Raw genomic sequence first — 15,327 nt, 5'->3', positions numbered from 1 at the left:
TCTCTTTCATTTCCATTTTTACTGATCATCATATACCAATTACTCCTTGTTAGAAACAAAAATGTCAAACTTTCATAGTAGATGAAACAATTTCCTTCAATTTTCTTTGATTCTTTGAAATTAAAAGAGAATATCTTTAATTTTTTTCCAGTTATGTGCAACTCAAGCATTCGTTTGCTAATTCCTCAAATTACTTATCAACCTCAATGTATTGCTAGCGTAAGACTTTTTAACATTAGCTTTTTTCTTGTGGTGGGGTTATGTTGGGAATCTTTGCAGTGTCTTTAGTCATTTGGGGTGTTCTTTTATCAACTCCAAGTACTGTTGCAGCTTTAATTTTTGAATTTCTTTAGTTTGAATTAGATACTGATAGTGTTTTCTGCCTTTTTCTGGCCTTTCTCATATTTTGCTGTTTATAAGATTTGGAGACAATTAACATTTGACTTTTTATTTGCCTCCTATTTTTGGTCTAGCAGATTTTGTGACTCTGTTCTGTCATTAGTGGCTTTTAAAAAAAAATTGCAATAGTTTTGTACCCAATGGTGAGCTATGTAAAATTTCCAAAAATTGCTGCCAAGTTGATATTACTGCTTTTATTTTTTTTCAACACATAAATCACACTTTATTACGGACACAGTGCACAGCCATTTCAACAGTAGGAGAAGTTCTGAAGGTTCTATCCCCAGGCTAGTCTTCACAGCAGTCTTCACACATAGTTATTTCAGATGAATTTTCTAAGTTCACTGACTTACAGGATTAATGACTGTTTGGAAAATCCATGTTTTAGTGAATTCTTTTCTGATGAAATAGCCTCCTTCTTTGTGAGAGCCCTATTTCCTTGCATCCTTGCCAACTATATTTGCTTTCTATTGCCACTGCAACCAATTGCTACAACCTCAGTAGTGCTAAATTGCACAAATTAATTTTTTGTACAGTTCTATTGGTCTGAAGTTCGGTATTGGTCTCAAAGGACCAAAATAGAGATGTTGGCACACTATGTTTCTTTCCAGACGCCTTAGGAATGAATTTGTTTCTGTTCATTTGGGTTGCTGGCAGAAGTTAAGTCTTTATGATTCCAGGACTGAAGTTCTTGTTTCATTAGTTGTCTGGAAACCGAGGACTTTGTCATCGTTTAGAGGCTGCCATATTCCTTGGTTGCTGCCTGTTTCTTCCAAATCAGCAACAGCACTAAACCTGCCCCACTTCTGATCCACTCTTCTCTTTTCCTCTTGTACCTCTTGTGTGTCTGGATGGATCCCTCCTGGATGGTCTAGGATGATCTATTTAATTTAATGTCAGATGATTGGCGATTCAGTTTCTCTTTTGCTATGAAACACACATTCACAGTTTCTCTGACTTAGGCTATAGATATCTTGGGGTGGGGGGGGTGGGGGCAAGCTCATATTTTGATCCCACACCAACATTATCTACTGTTACGAAAAAGAGAAGGTCATCATCTCAGCTCTGTAAGCAGAGACCTAAATCTTAGACCTCGATTCAGGGGACTGAAATAGGGACCTGTGGTTGCTTTGGCATTGTGGGACAAAGACATTCCCTTACCCCAAACCTCCATGAAAATGATTCCATGCCACTTCTACGGGGGTTGGAAAAGACCCTCTTTTCAATAGTTAAAAGTGTGGGCCTAGGGGGATAGTAAAATCTTAGAGGCCACACAAATTAAAAATAGAGGAAGACAACCTCCTATCATGGCCTGGGTGAGAACAGGTAAGAGAAAGTTGGAGCATATGTGGGAAAATGGGAATCAAATTATTTAAATCATTAATACATTAATTATTTATAATTAATACAATTATTAACTTTAAAATTGAAGTCCTCCCAAGTGGTGATGCCAGGAGGCTCTGATGCTGGGGGCCACTGGGGCCACCAGGATCACATTTGCTGTGCCTGAGGTACAGTGTGATGCTTGAAGTAATGTATCCTAACCCCCGTATTATATTCCTACCCTCAAAGAAATTGTTTTTGCGTGGGTGATCACATCCAGCAGTGCCCAGGGCTTATTCCTGGTTCTGTACTCAAGGACTGCTTCTGGCAGGCTTAGGGGACCTTAAGAGGTGCTGGGAATCAAACCCAGGTCAGTTGTGTGTAAAACAAATGCCTTACCACTGTGCTATCTCTCCAATACCTCAAAGAACTTATCTTAAGGCAGATAGAAATTAGAAAGGAGGAGTAACTGAATAATGACTTTGACTCATGTGTAGAATTTCTGGGACACAAGGCATGCATGTTTCATTTTAGCAGAGCCTATAAATAAGGCTTTATATTTGTTGGACCAATTCACCTTCCCACCAGCAATGAAGATGTTCCTCAGTGTCTCCAAACATTGCTCTTTTATCTTGTTTTAATTTTAGCCAACCAGTGGGGTGACATGGTATCAAATTGTGGTTTTAAATGCATTTTCTGGTGACCACTAAAGTGGAATACTTTCCCATTAAGACATTGGCCCTTTGGCCATTCTATTGACTGTTCAAGACTTCTGCCCATTTTTTTTCTACTGAGGTTTCTGTCTTTCTTCTTGACTTATAGGAGTTTGTTTTATATTCTAGATTTAAGTCTTTCCTGTTGTCAGATCTTTTCCAAATATATCTTTTTTTACTCTAAACTCTTTAGATAAACTAAATTTCTTAATTTTATCACCTTTCCCAAAGGCCATGAAAATATTATAAATTTTCTTCTATAAATTGTGAGAATTTTCTTTCTACATTCAGAACTATAATTCATCTAGACCTTTTTTTGTGGTGGTGGTGGGAGGAGAAGTTGGGACACACCCAGCAGTGCTCAGGACATATTCTTGGCTCTGCACTATGGGATCATTCCTGGAAGGACTTGGAGGGACATAAGGGATGCTGGAGATTGAACCTTGGAAGTCCGCATTTAAGGCAAGAGCTCTACCTGCTCTACTATCTCTTCAGCCCCCAATGACATTCAATTTTATTCGACCACATGTCTACTCTTTGGGTTATTCCTCATTTTGTCCTTCTTTTCCATAATTATTTGATAAACTTTTATCCCCATTCAAGGAGATAAGAACTAATACTCTAAAAGAACCTTGGAAGATATGGGTGGAACACAGCAGTAGAAAAAGTGACACAGAATCTTGAGTTTGGGACTCTGCCAGCTATGAGCTTCAACTAATTTCATACCCAGAACCTCCAACATCATAAAGATAGTGTAGAGGGCAGGATGCTTCTTTTGCATGTGGCTGACCTGAATTCCATCTCCTGCACCACCTTGGTGTCCTGAGCACTCCCAGGAGTGATTTCTTAGGACAGAGCCAGGAGTAAGCCTTGAGCACTTTTGAGTTTGGTCCAAAAACCAAACAAACAAGTGAATAAACGTGCATGGAGCCTCCATTTTTTTCATTCTCAGAAACTAGATTGCTCACCTACTTGGCTTATTAGTTGTCTTACAGGAGCATTTGAGATTGCATGAGATAGCAAATGTGAGAATACCTGCAAACTCCAAAATTGAGATTGGAAATTAACCATTGGTTACATGAAGGCAGATGGGTCAGTGGGCTGGAGCTGAGCAATGGTCATTTGATGCTGAAACACAATCTCAGTTGGGTCAGTTCCCTGTAAGCATGCACATTCCTGGTACCACGCTTATCCATCTCCACTGACCTCTTCTGAATCTCTGACCCTTGCTGAAACCTTATGTAATTCATTGCTATTCATTTGAAAATCAGAGACAAACAGGGGCAGAGTTTTCTAGGATCAAGTGCTGCTGATTCGGTGACCAAAGGGGTTAAAACTCTCTGCTTTGAAGGCCCAAGAATAAAACAGATACATATGGATTTCCTGGATTCAGAGGAAGTGCAAAATAACTGTACTCAGTTCCTTTAGCTTTTAAAAATGGTTGAGGGTGGAAAAAGAGGGATGAGATTTTTTTATAGCTAAATTAGATATTGTTGTATAACCTAATATTTGGGAAACAACAATATTTCACAATGTAGATGGAAAGAAAAAGCACTTGTTTACAAAACAAGATGCATGAATGTGTCATAGCTTGAAGAATTGTCCACTTGGAATCCTTAAGTTTGGGGGCTGGAGAGATAGTACAGTACATAGGGTGCTTGTCTTGCATACTACTGACCTTGGTTTGATTTCAAGCACCCCATATCTTCAGCACTGAAGTGCCCCATTTCTGAGCACTGCTAGGTATCGTTCCCCCAAATTCCGTACATTGTATCACATCAATTCTAACTAAGTTAAAATAATTATTTATTATTATGATTATTTTGATTTGGGGGGTCACATCCAGTAGTACTCAGGGCTTACTCCTGAATCTGCACCCAGAGATCACTCCTGATAGACTCAGGAGACTATATGGGGTACAAGTCAAATGTCCAAACCACTGTACTATCACTTCAGTACCCAATTTTTTTAAATCATGAAGTTAAAAAAAACCTACAAACCCAAAAAAGGAAAACATGGAATAAATTATAATTTCAACTTTGCCATGCACTTACATTGTAAAAATGACCCACATGGATTAATTAGATTATGTTATACTTGCAGCCATATAACTTTTTGAAGTAGGAAATATTTTTCATTTCTCTTTTTCCAGATGTTGAAACTGAAGTTCAAGATGATGAAATAATATACAAAGATTTTCAGCTATTAATTAAGAGTACCGAATATTGAATCCCAGACTAAAGAACTCCAGTGTCTGTATTTTCATCTAACCCCTGTTATATTCAAATCATCTGGAATATGATTTACCAGAATTTTATTTACTATAGTGGGAGGAGTCAGAAACAGTGTTTGAGTAACCTACGGGAGAGCCAATTTAAACTTCTCTTAAGTGTACATTTTGCAAACTCAATTTTAACTCTTTCAGATAACTTGAATCATTCATAGTCACCATTAGGTTTTTATGAACCAGGTAATGAAATTCTATTCAAGAACAAAAGAGCAATTTAAAGCAGTGGTAAGTTCTTTTTATGGAAAATGACAACTTCCATTCTTTATGTTTGTTTTTTTTTTGTTTGGGGGCCACACCCAACCCTGCCCAGGGATCTCTCCTGGCAAGGATCAGGGGACCATATGGGGTGTGGGGATTGAACCCAAGTTGGCCACCTCAAGGCAATTGTTTTACCTGTTGTACTATCTCTTCAGGCCCACAATATCCATTCTTAATAGTAAATAACTTTGTTTTCTGAAATGATTCCCATGACAAGACGTTTGTATCTTTATGGAATATACTCTAAGTTATACAGAAGATTGTTTGTATATCTCAGTATCAGTAGGTCTTTTTTTTATTAGTGAAACACCATGAGGTACAGTTGTAGACTTACAAATTTTTGTGCTTGGGTTTCAGTATAAAATGATTGAGTACTCATCCCTCCACCAGTGCCCATTCTTTACCTCCAGTGCTTCCAGTATCCATCCTGCCCCTCCATCCCCCCCCACCCCACCCCTGTGGCAGGGCATTCCCTTTTGTTCTCTCTCTCCTTTTGGGTGCTGTGGTTTGCGAAAGAGGCACTGAGTGGCAATCATGTTCGGTCTATAGTCTACTTTCAGCATGCATCTCTCATCCTGGGAGGATCCTCCCAACACCTTTATTTGGTGTTCCCTTCTCTATCTGAGATGCCTTTTCCCCTAGCATGTGTGGCTGGCCTCTAAGCCATGGAGTAAACCTCCTGGTATTTATCTTGGCTATTCTTGGCTGTTAGTCTCCTATTTTGTTACTTTATATCTAGATGAATGAAATGTTTCTATGTCTCTCCCTCTCTTTCTGACTCATTTCACTTAGCATGATACTTTCCATGTAGTACCACTTGTATGTAAATTTCATGACTTCATCTTTTCTAACAGCTGCATAGAACTCCATTGTATAGATGTACCAAAATTTCTTTAACCAGTCATCTATTCTCGGGCATTCAGGTTTTTTTCCAGATTTTGGCTATTGTGAATAGTGCAGCAATAAACGTAGAAGTACAAATGTCATTTCGACTGTCAGTATCAGTAGGTCTTAATTTGATCATCTGATGCTCAAATATAATAGCTAAGAACCCTGCCCACAGTACAAGTGTTTAGACACATATGTGTGCAAAATTGTTATACCCCTGAAGCTTGTTCATGGAATCAAAGCTAAAATAACTTTGTGCCAGGAGCATGAGAGACAATATGGCAGGTAAGGTGTTTGCCTTACACGTGGCTGGCCCAGGTTTGATCCCTGGCACAAAATTGGCCCCCTGAGCACTTCCAGGAGTGATTGATGATCAGAGAGTCAGGAGTAAGCCCTAAGTATAGCCCTAAGTATACCAACAACCCCCTAAACAGAAACCTTTTCTCTAGACTGGAATGGGTCTAGATACTGCCCTCAATTTCACTGATTATTTTAGGTACGTCATTACCAGTCACCAATCATCCGGTTTTAGTTTTCTTTTCATAATGGCTGGATGTCCATCTGGTAAGTTGGTCCTGACAGACACATTCCAAGAGCAGCTAGCTCACTGATCTCGCCTGCAGGGCAAAGCCTAGCAAGCTATCTGTGACTTATTCAATCTGCCAAACACAGTAACAAGTCTCACGATGGAGATGTTACTGGGCCCGCTCAAGCAAATCAATGAACAACGGGAGGACAGTGACAGTGACAGTACTTCCCTTGGACTTCTCTAATCATTTTTTGATTGCACCAGTACTCTCTCTCTCTCTCTCTCTCTCTCTCTCTCACACACACACACACACACACACACATACACACACACACGCACACACATATCCCTAAGTATGAATCACTTTCCATCAGTCTAGTCCTTGTTTCACAGCTGTCACAGAGACTTAATTTTCAGAGGACTGTTCACAGGTCTGCATGGATAGATGTAAATGGTGTTCACAAGAGTGCCTTGTTTGAGTCATGGAAGCTGACCATTGGCAATAGCTCATGCTTCGCTCCTCATGCTTTGCTTTCCTCTGGCGCCCTAGTCTAAGATTGGGTCATTCTGGAGGGTAGGTATCCTTTCCAGTCCTAACAAATGCAATATATAGGACAGTGGCAGTACTGCTGGATTAGCAGTGTTACTACTGAGTCCAGAAGCTCTCAGAGGATAAAATACCACTAACTCTATTTTGGGTTTGTATCACCAGTCATCTTGTCTCTTATTTCTCCCTAAAGAATAAAACTTTTAGTATTCCCGAGGCTATATTTTCTTGGAAGGATAAGACCTGGAAGATCCATTTCCTATACTCTCCCATCTCCATTTCACAGGATTCAGGTTTCTGCTATGGCAGTTTGAGAGAAGGGAGAATGAGAATGAACAGAAAATTCTATTTGCTTCTTTTCTTCTTTCTTAATCTTAGTCATCATCCTTATCTTGGCTCAAGCACCACATTTTCAAGGACAGACCAATCTTCTTACTCTTATACCATCACATACCTCTTATAGCCATTGTACTTTCATGCATATTTTGCATATTATATCTAAGTCTTCCCCACAGAGCCTAACCACTTTGGATGATTGTACTGGATTGAGAGTCATAGCCTTATGGGGTCTTGCTACTTAGTGTGAACAAAAACTGAGAGTTGGCTAGAAACCATAGTTTGAGAGACCCCATTGCGGACATACTGAATCAAAATATACCTTGGAACCTGATGCTCAGAAGAATACTGTAGACATTGGAAACTAGAGAATTGTCTAGCTAGTGTCTCAACGGAGTGCAAATCCTCAATAAGACACCAGTCAGAGATGATGGGTTGCAGGGATATGCATGTCATGTGTGTACTCAACAGGGTCAGAGCCCACTTGTTGGCCAACATGGGTTCAAGAAATGAATGGTTTATCTAATAGCCATTCCTTCCTCTTCCTTACAGGCAGTCTTATTTGCCCACCTAGCTCCATTCTTCATTAGCCATTTCACTTAGCTTTTTCTTTTGTACTCACCAACTAGCCTCCCAGACACATTCAACCTTATTCTTGAGGCTAGAGTTCTCAAAGCAGTTATGTTATGTAGTTAGCCTATACTGAACCAACCACTCCCAGGATGATTATTTAAAATGCAGTTTTCTAGGCAGCAGAATCAGACCCCTGATGAGCAAAATCAGAATTTGAGCGTGGGAGTGGGGCCAGAACTATAGCTGTGTGAGAACTTGTGCTCCCAGTTTTAGAGTGTTTGTATTTGTCCTTCAGAGTTTCATATACTGCTTTTCATTCTTTGCTCTCAGGGAGTGCATCTGTTCTTTTCACCCTGTTCCTCTGAACTCCTGGCATCTAATTCCCCACACATTTTGAGGGTCACTCATGTTTCCCTCCTAAACTGCGTCCTCCTTCCACCCTTTCCTAAAAACTAATATTTCCTCTTTCCTTGAGTCAGCTGCTATGCTTTATAATTCTTGGCATTTCCCTCTCCCCAAGTTTGAGAACAACTCAGGGTGTGGAGGGCAGAAGGTCCTTTTCCTAAAAAATAAAATAGGGCCTCTTTTATTATAAGGCAGAGGGAAGACAGGGACCCCATAACAGGAAGCACAATTAAGAATGTTCCCAGCAGGAAGGCTGGTCTCTGGGAAGCACAGAGAGCTGTCAGGACAAGTGACCTTTCTAATCACGTCTGACATTTCACGCCTAGAATGCAGAAGGGTTGCCCTTATTCCAAAGGCATTGTGTGGCGCTGTGTTACCCCCAGACACCTGTGTCTGAGGCTCCTGTGACTCGGTCTCCAACTGGGCAGTGAATCAGAGCACACAAAGAGCTTTGTTTCCCAGCCAAAGAGAAAACAGTGAGCAGGGGGCTTAAGTGGATGGGGCGACAGTGTCTAAACTGGGGATAGAAAGGGATTGGAGGGGGATATAACTGTTCCGGAGGGCTCAGGTGATGCTGATCAAACAGGTCCGCTCCCAGGAAATGAACCAGACAGGATCATCTACTGGTCCCTTCTGACCCAAGAGAGCTGGGATGACTCACTTTTTGCCCACCTCAGTATGAAAATAGCTTTGTTTGTTCTTAGCAGCATGAGGATGCAGAATGAAGAGGTGAATTAGAAGAAACTTAAGGTCAATAGTGGAGAGTCTTGGGCACTTTGGTGTTGGTGAGGTGTAGTTACAGAGTACATCAGAATCATAAACTTTAACACTATGTGGCCACGGTACCTAACCATAATTGTAATTACAACACTGTTATAAAAATCAGAGAAGCAGAGAAGTTTATTGTGTGGAAATGTATTGTGTTCAAGGATGTAAGTTATGGTAAGTAAAAAAAAATCCATAAAAATGTGGAAGCCAAATTCTGTTATGGGGGGAAATATAATGCACATTTATTCTAAAAAGATTATTCATGATATAAAGGTAAAAAATTTAAAAAGTAACAATTATATGGATCAAGGATAATCATTGTAGTGCAAATATGCAGTATTTTAAAATAAAATATAATCCCACCATAAGCACTGTTTTGTAACCTGAATTTTTCATGTGACATCTTGAATACATTTCCATGTTAGTAAAATAGAAATTTAGCAACATATTCTAATGTCACTGTGTTCCACTGAATTAACAGACCGCTTGAGATTGTCTCTGGTTTTCACTCATGATAGACAATAACTGTAATGAACAGCCTCATAGTTAAATCATTCTGCAAAACTATTTACTCATGGTAAAATTATTAAATAGCTATACTGAAGTATGTGTATCTATAAATATTTTTGCTCTTTTATGTAGTTAAATCAATGTGCATTCCCACTCACAGGGCATAGGAAACTTTCTCTTTGCCCTCCTCAAAAAAAGATAGACTCTTCCAAGTTTGGCAACTTTATGATTGAAAAAATAGCCTTGTACAATTGCTTTCATGTGCCTTTCTCTACTTCTTAGAGGAGTTCAACAATATTCTCTGTATTGATTGACATTTGTGGTTCTTGTTCTGTGGATTCTCTTGGCCCACACCTCCTCTTGGTACTGTCAACCTTCCTTACATTGTTTTCAGTACTACAGTAAAGATAATAATTTGTCATACTACTTGCTACTTTGTCTCATTTACCACTTGTCTCTAACCTGACTAGGTGTTGTTGAATTGCTGTGCTTCCAGCTTTTCTCTCCTTAAATTATATTTAGAAAGACCTTCTCTATTACACAGTTATAAAAATGTTTACATGTTTTCTTTCTATGTGTTCTAAGTCTTTTTTCTTTTATTTTTTTAAGTTTTTTTCTTTTTGGTCATACCTGCCAATACTCAAAGTTTACTCCTGGCTCTGCACTCAGGAATTACTCCTGGTGGTGCTTGGGGGACCATATGGGATACTGGAGATCAAACCCAGGCCAGCTTCGTGCAAGGTGAACACCCTACCCGCTGTACTATTGCTCCAGTCACCCTGTTCTAACTCTTTCAGTCCACACAGTCTTCTGATTACTGTCTGCTCTGCATAGAACTACCTTCCTCCATTCTGTGAATCCAATCTAGATGTCTGCTCAAGTCTCAGATTAAAGATCACCTCTTCAGTCATCCTTTCCTGATTTTAGAACCCAGCCCTAGCTCCCCAAATGATGCTTTCCCGTTTTTTTGAACCCTATTGTTTTCCTTCATTAGTTTTATCTGCCATCTTGTCTACTATCCAGTATTTACAACTAGACTGTAATTTTAAGGTGGGGAGAGAAATCATATTATTTTGTATTTGTAGCACCTAATCAAGTGCTTTAAGGGCAGAACCTGGCAAACTCCCTGTGGCGTATTCGATATGCCAAAAATAGTAATGATAGCAGGTCTCCTTCCCCCTGACCCTGAAAGAGCCTTTGATAGTTGGGAAATACGAGTACAGAGAGGCTGCTAAAATCTCAGGGCTGGGAGGAATAGAGACGTTACTGGTACCCGCTCGACTAAATCCTGAACAAAGGGATGACAGTGATACAGTGATACAGTGAATCTAGTGCTTGATACATAGTAGGCATAAAAAACAATCATGTAAAGAGTTTTTGAATTTAAATTAATCTTTTTTTGTATAAAGTATAGATAAGAGATAGAATTTAAGTTTTTTCAAATAGTCCAAACAAGGGACTGAAGTGATAAGACAGTGGATAGGGTGTTTGCCTTGCATACAGCTGAGATAGATTTGATACCCAGCACCTTATATGGTCTCCTGAGCCCCAACAAGAGTGATCCATTAGTACATAGCCAGGAGTAAACTGAACACCAATGGATGTGGCCTCAGAACTGAAAATAAAAATAAAATTTAATATCAGTAATTTTTTTCCTCTTTAGGAGAGTAACACGTTAGGCATAAAATAGTGGAAGGAGGCATGAAAGAATTGATTTTGCTCCATTTAAAAATTTTTAATTAATCTAAAAATGTTCAGCTTTACATTGAAAAATATTGTTTTAATTGAGAAAATGCAACTTAAAGGGACATTTAGCTCCCATTTAACTTGATAAGCAAGAAAGTCACAAAGGAAGACTAACTTGACTCTTAAAAATAATCATATTAAACTTGAAAATTTTCACTTCACAAAAACAGAATACTGCTTAAAACTACAATTAGATGCCAACATTTTCCTAATGACATAACAATAAAATAAGAAATTATAATCTGTAGTACTGAACAGAATGTGACCATACAAGTATTTTGTTTGCTGTTGATGGAAGAATATGAATTTTCTGAAATAGAAATTTCCAGGACAAAACAGAAAGCTTTCAAGCATCCCTACTCTACTAGTTCTTAACCTTACTTCTAGAAATTGCTATTAAAATGTTCACTATGTGGTTATTTATTAAAGTAAAAATGTGAGAAAATTTTAAGTATTTGATAATAATGACATTAAAAAAAGTTCAGGTTCCAGCAAAGAACGCACTATTATGGCATAAAAACTAATAGTATTTTCATAGATTAATTTAAAAATGAGAAATACTCCTGAATATAATAAGTATTCAGTGTTTGAATTCAAATTTTTTTAAAACCATATTTTTATAGAAAACGGAGTAGGACAGAGATGATAAAATGTTAACAGTACTCATTTCATGTGGTAGGATTATTTGTAATATTTCATTTTCTTCTTTACAGTTTCCTAATTCCTTATAACCCATTAATAACTTTTAAAATGTTTTCCCTTTGGGGGCCATAGAGATAGTATATTGGGTAGGGCATTTGCCTTGCTTACAGCTGACCCAGGTTTGATCCTCAGCATCCCTTATGGTACCCCAAATGCTGTCAGGAGTAATTCCTGAGTGCAGAGCCAGGAGTAACTCCTGAGCATCACCAGATGTGCCACCCTGCAAAAAGCAGTCTTCCCTTTTGGACTGGAGCAATTATACATCAAGTAGGGCACTTTCCTTGCACACAGCTGACTTGGGTTTGATCCTTATGTGATTTTCTGAGCCCCTCTAGAAAAGATCCCGTTTTCATTACTTGCTGGTGTTAATGTGGTATTGAGCTCTGACTACTGAAGTATAGAATCCCAAAAAAGGGAAGTAAGAGATCTCCATATTCCTCCCCTGTTAGCCAAACAGTCCTCGCTCCCACTTTATTTGAACACCAAGGTTTACAAAGTTATTCATGATGATTAGTTACAGGTATTCAATATTCCAACACCAACCCCACCACCACTGTCACCTTCCCTCCACCATTGCCTCCATTTTCCCAACCACTCCTCAAGCCGGCTTCTGCAGCAGACCCACAATAACTTATTTTATATTGCTTGTTGATTCTAACCAACAGAATGATGAAAAAATATTTCTGTAGGAGAAAATTTGTGAAAATTGTTGTCTCTCACCACAGAGACATTAAGTCCTATCTGAGCCTTTACTAAGCTGTTGTTGCAAGTTAAAGCCTTCTGCATTAATGCTTTTGTTGGTTGAGCATTGGCTTCTGTGTTACATTCCCATCCAAACTGGATGCTAATATTGGGATGTCAGTATTGTGGAGTTTGGAAATGTCACTCCAGAAAATCCAGAATATTTAACTGGGCAGTACAGACAGAGGGATGGTGGTAGCTTTGGGGTATGGGAGTGGCTGCTAGGGCTTTGATAGAACATGAGCTGGCCTGCCCCCACTCCTGAGGTAACCCTAGAGGTCTCTGAGAACAGTATCTGAGAAATATTTGCAACTGGTTGATATCTCTCGAGACTTAATTTTGAGTGTCTGGAACAAGGCCGGTTGATGAGCTCACATAATAGAGATGATGGGACATGGATGTAGCTGCAGGGGGTTCTGGAAGTATGGGAGGTTGGGGGAGGTTGTCCATCCAAACTCTGAGAAGGCCTGCAGTTTGGTTGAACATCTATTATGTTCAGAAGATCACCACTAAAAGCGCATAATACTGTAAGTATGTTCATGGAAGGGTGACACGATCAAAGGACTCATGTGGAATATGAAAAGTAGCTACAAAAGGACATGAGGTGTCCTGCCCCCACTCCTGAGGTAACCCTCAGGAGAGACAAGACCCGCAGGATAGACAAGACCAGGCAGCCAGATTGTATGCTGTTAAGTACTTTGATAAAATCAAAAAAACATAGACGGCAAATTATTCTGTGTCACTGAGAGCATACCACTTACTACAAATAATACAATGGATTTTGGTTCAGTATAAGGAAGAACTGACTAATGAGTTAAACAGACCCATAGAGAAAGGCAGGCTTAGCTCATTGCTGAAATCCAGGGAGGGTGACAACCTTGGGCAAAGTTAGAAAGGTCACAGAGGTGACTATACAAGTAAGGTGTTTTCTAGAGCCTCATTGATACCTCTGATGCCATGGTTTGCCCGTCATAAAGCACGGAGAGTACTGAAGCTCATCAAAACTCTGCTGGATCAGCAGTTATAAGCAAATGGTACCAAATCCATCTGGGACAAAAGTTGTGTATTTGTGGTTGATTAGGGATAGGGCTTGAAGGTCAAGGAATACCAGTGAAGCATGATTGATTGCTAGGGATACAAATTGTATTGAGCAAATTAGAATGGATATTAGTCCCAAACAGCAGCAGCAACTACAACAAATCAAAAATTTCTTCAAAAATCGGGGCCGGAGTGATAGCACAGCAGGTAGAGCATTTGCCTTGCATGCGGCTGACCCGGGTTCGATCCCCGGCAACCCATATAGTCCCCTGAGCACTTACAGGAGTAATTTATGAGTGCAAAGCTAGGAGTAATCCCTGGGCATTTCTGGGTGTGATCCAAAAAGGAGAAAAAAATTTCTTCAAAAATCAGGAAAACGTGAGCATCATAGAACTAGGTGTGGAAGGACTGGAATCAAGGATGCTGGTCTACAATCGTTTCAATTTCAAGTCATCTTTAAAATTTAATGCCAGTACATTTTCTTCCAACTTCCATGGTTTTCATGAGCTGACTCAAATATATTAAATGGTTTTTCACTGTCACTGTCCTGTCACTGTCCTCCCGTTGTTCATCGATTTGCTCGAGCGGGCCCAGTAATGTCTCCATTGGAGACTTTGTTGTTACTGTGTTTGACATATCGAATACATCACGGGTAGCTTGCCAGGTTCTGCCGTGCGGGCGAGATACTCTCAGTAGCTTGCCAGGCTCTCCGAGAGGGGCGGAGGAATCGAACTTGGGTCGGCCATGTTGGCTGTGTGCAAGGCAAATGCCCTACCGCTGTGCTATCGCTCCAGCTCCAAATGGTTTTTAATCACTTAAATCACTTAACTTCCCGTTAGTCATCGATTTGCTCGAGCGGGCGCCAGTAACGTCTCCATTTGTCCCTGTCGCGTGCTAGTGTAGCCCAATGGCATCTCTTCGCTCCGGGAACATGGAGGGCCTCAAACCGATCGTTCATGACCTTGACAAAGAAGTCTGACCATCTGGTAGGTGGGCGGCCACGCGGTCTCTTGACATCCCGTGGAATCCAATCAGTAACAGCTCTAGTCCAACGGTCGTCTTTAAATCTCATTACGTGACCAGCCCATCTGATTTTCGACACCTTGGCAAATGAGACAGCGTCCCTGATCCTTGATCGTCGACGGATGTCAGAACTCCGGATTCGTTCTCTCATTTGAGTGAAACGTGATATTCCAAGCATAGCTCTTTCTATTCTTCTTTGGGAGACCTGAATGGCGTTCTCATCTTGTTTGCGTAGGGCCCAGGTCTCTGAGGCATATGTTAATGCAGGAAGAACAGTGGAATCAAAGAGATGTGCCCGGAGCCGGAGGTTCTTCGTCCTCTTAGCTATTTCTTCGACGTTCTTGAAGGCGTTCCAAGCCGCTCTCTTCCTCCTGCGCAGCTCGGGTGCCAGGTCATTTGTCATGTTGACCTCTCGACCTAGGTACACATAGCTGTTGCATTCGGAGATGGTCGTTCCATTGAGAGCGAATGGGGCGTCAGGAACAAGGCTATTTCTCATAAACATTGTCTTCGTAAGATTCAGCTGTAGTCCTACCTT

At 40.1% G+C, this 15,327-nt stretch overlaps 1 protein-coding gene across 1 annotated transcript in view; it reads left to right on the top strand.

Moving 5' to 3' along the window:
• The window catches only part of MARCHF4 (membrane associated ring-CH-type finger 4), a 126,562-nt gene that overhangs the window by 43,316 nt on the left and 67,919 nt on the right, over positions 1-15,327 (top strand). The gene's annotated exons all lie outside the window — the stretch shown is intronic.

The sequence above is a fragment of the Sorex fumeus genome, unplaced genomic scaffold (assembly GCF_029834395.1).
Source record: "Sorex fumeus unplaced genomic scaffold, SorFum_2.1 ptg000014l, whole genome shotgun sequence".
Taxonomy (NCBI): Eukaryota; Metazoa; Chordata; class Mammalia; order Eulipotyphla; family Soricidae; genus Sorex; species Sorex fumeus.
This window is presented reverse-complemented; position numbering and strand designations above follow the sequence as displayed.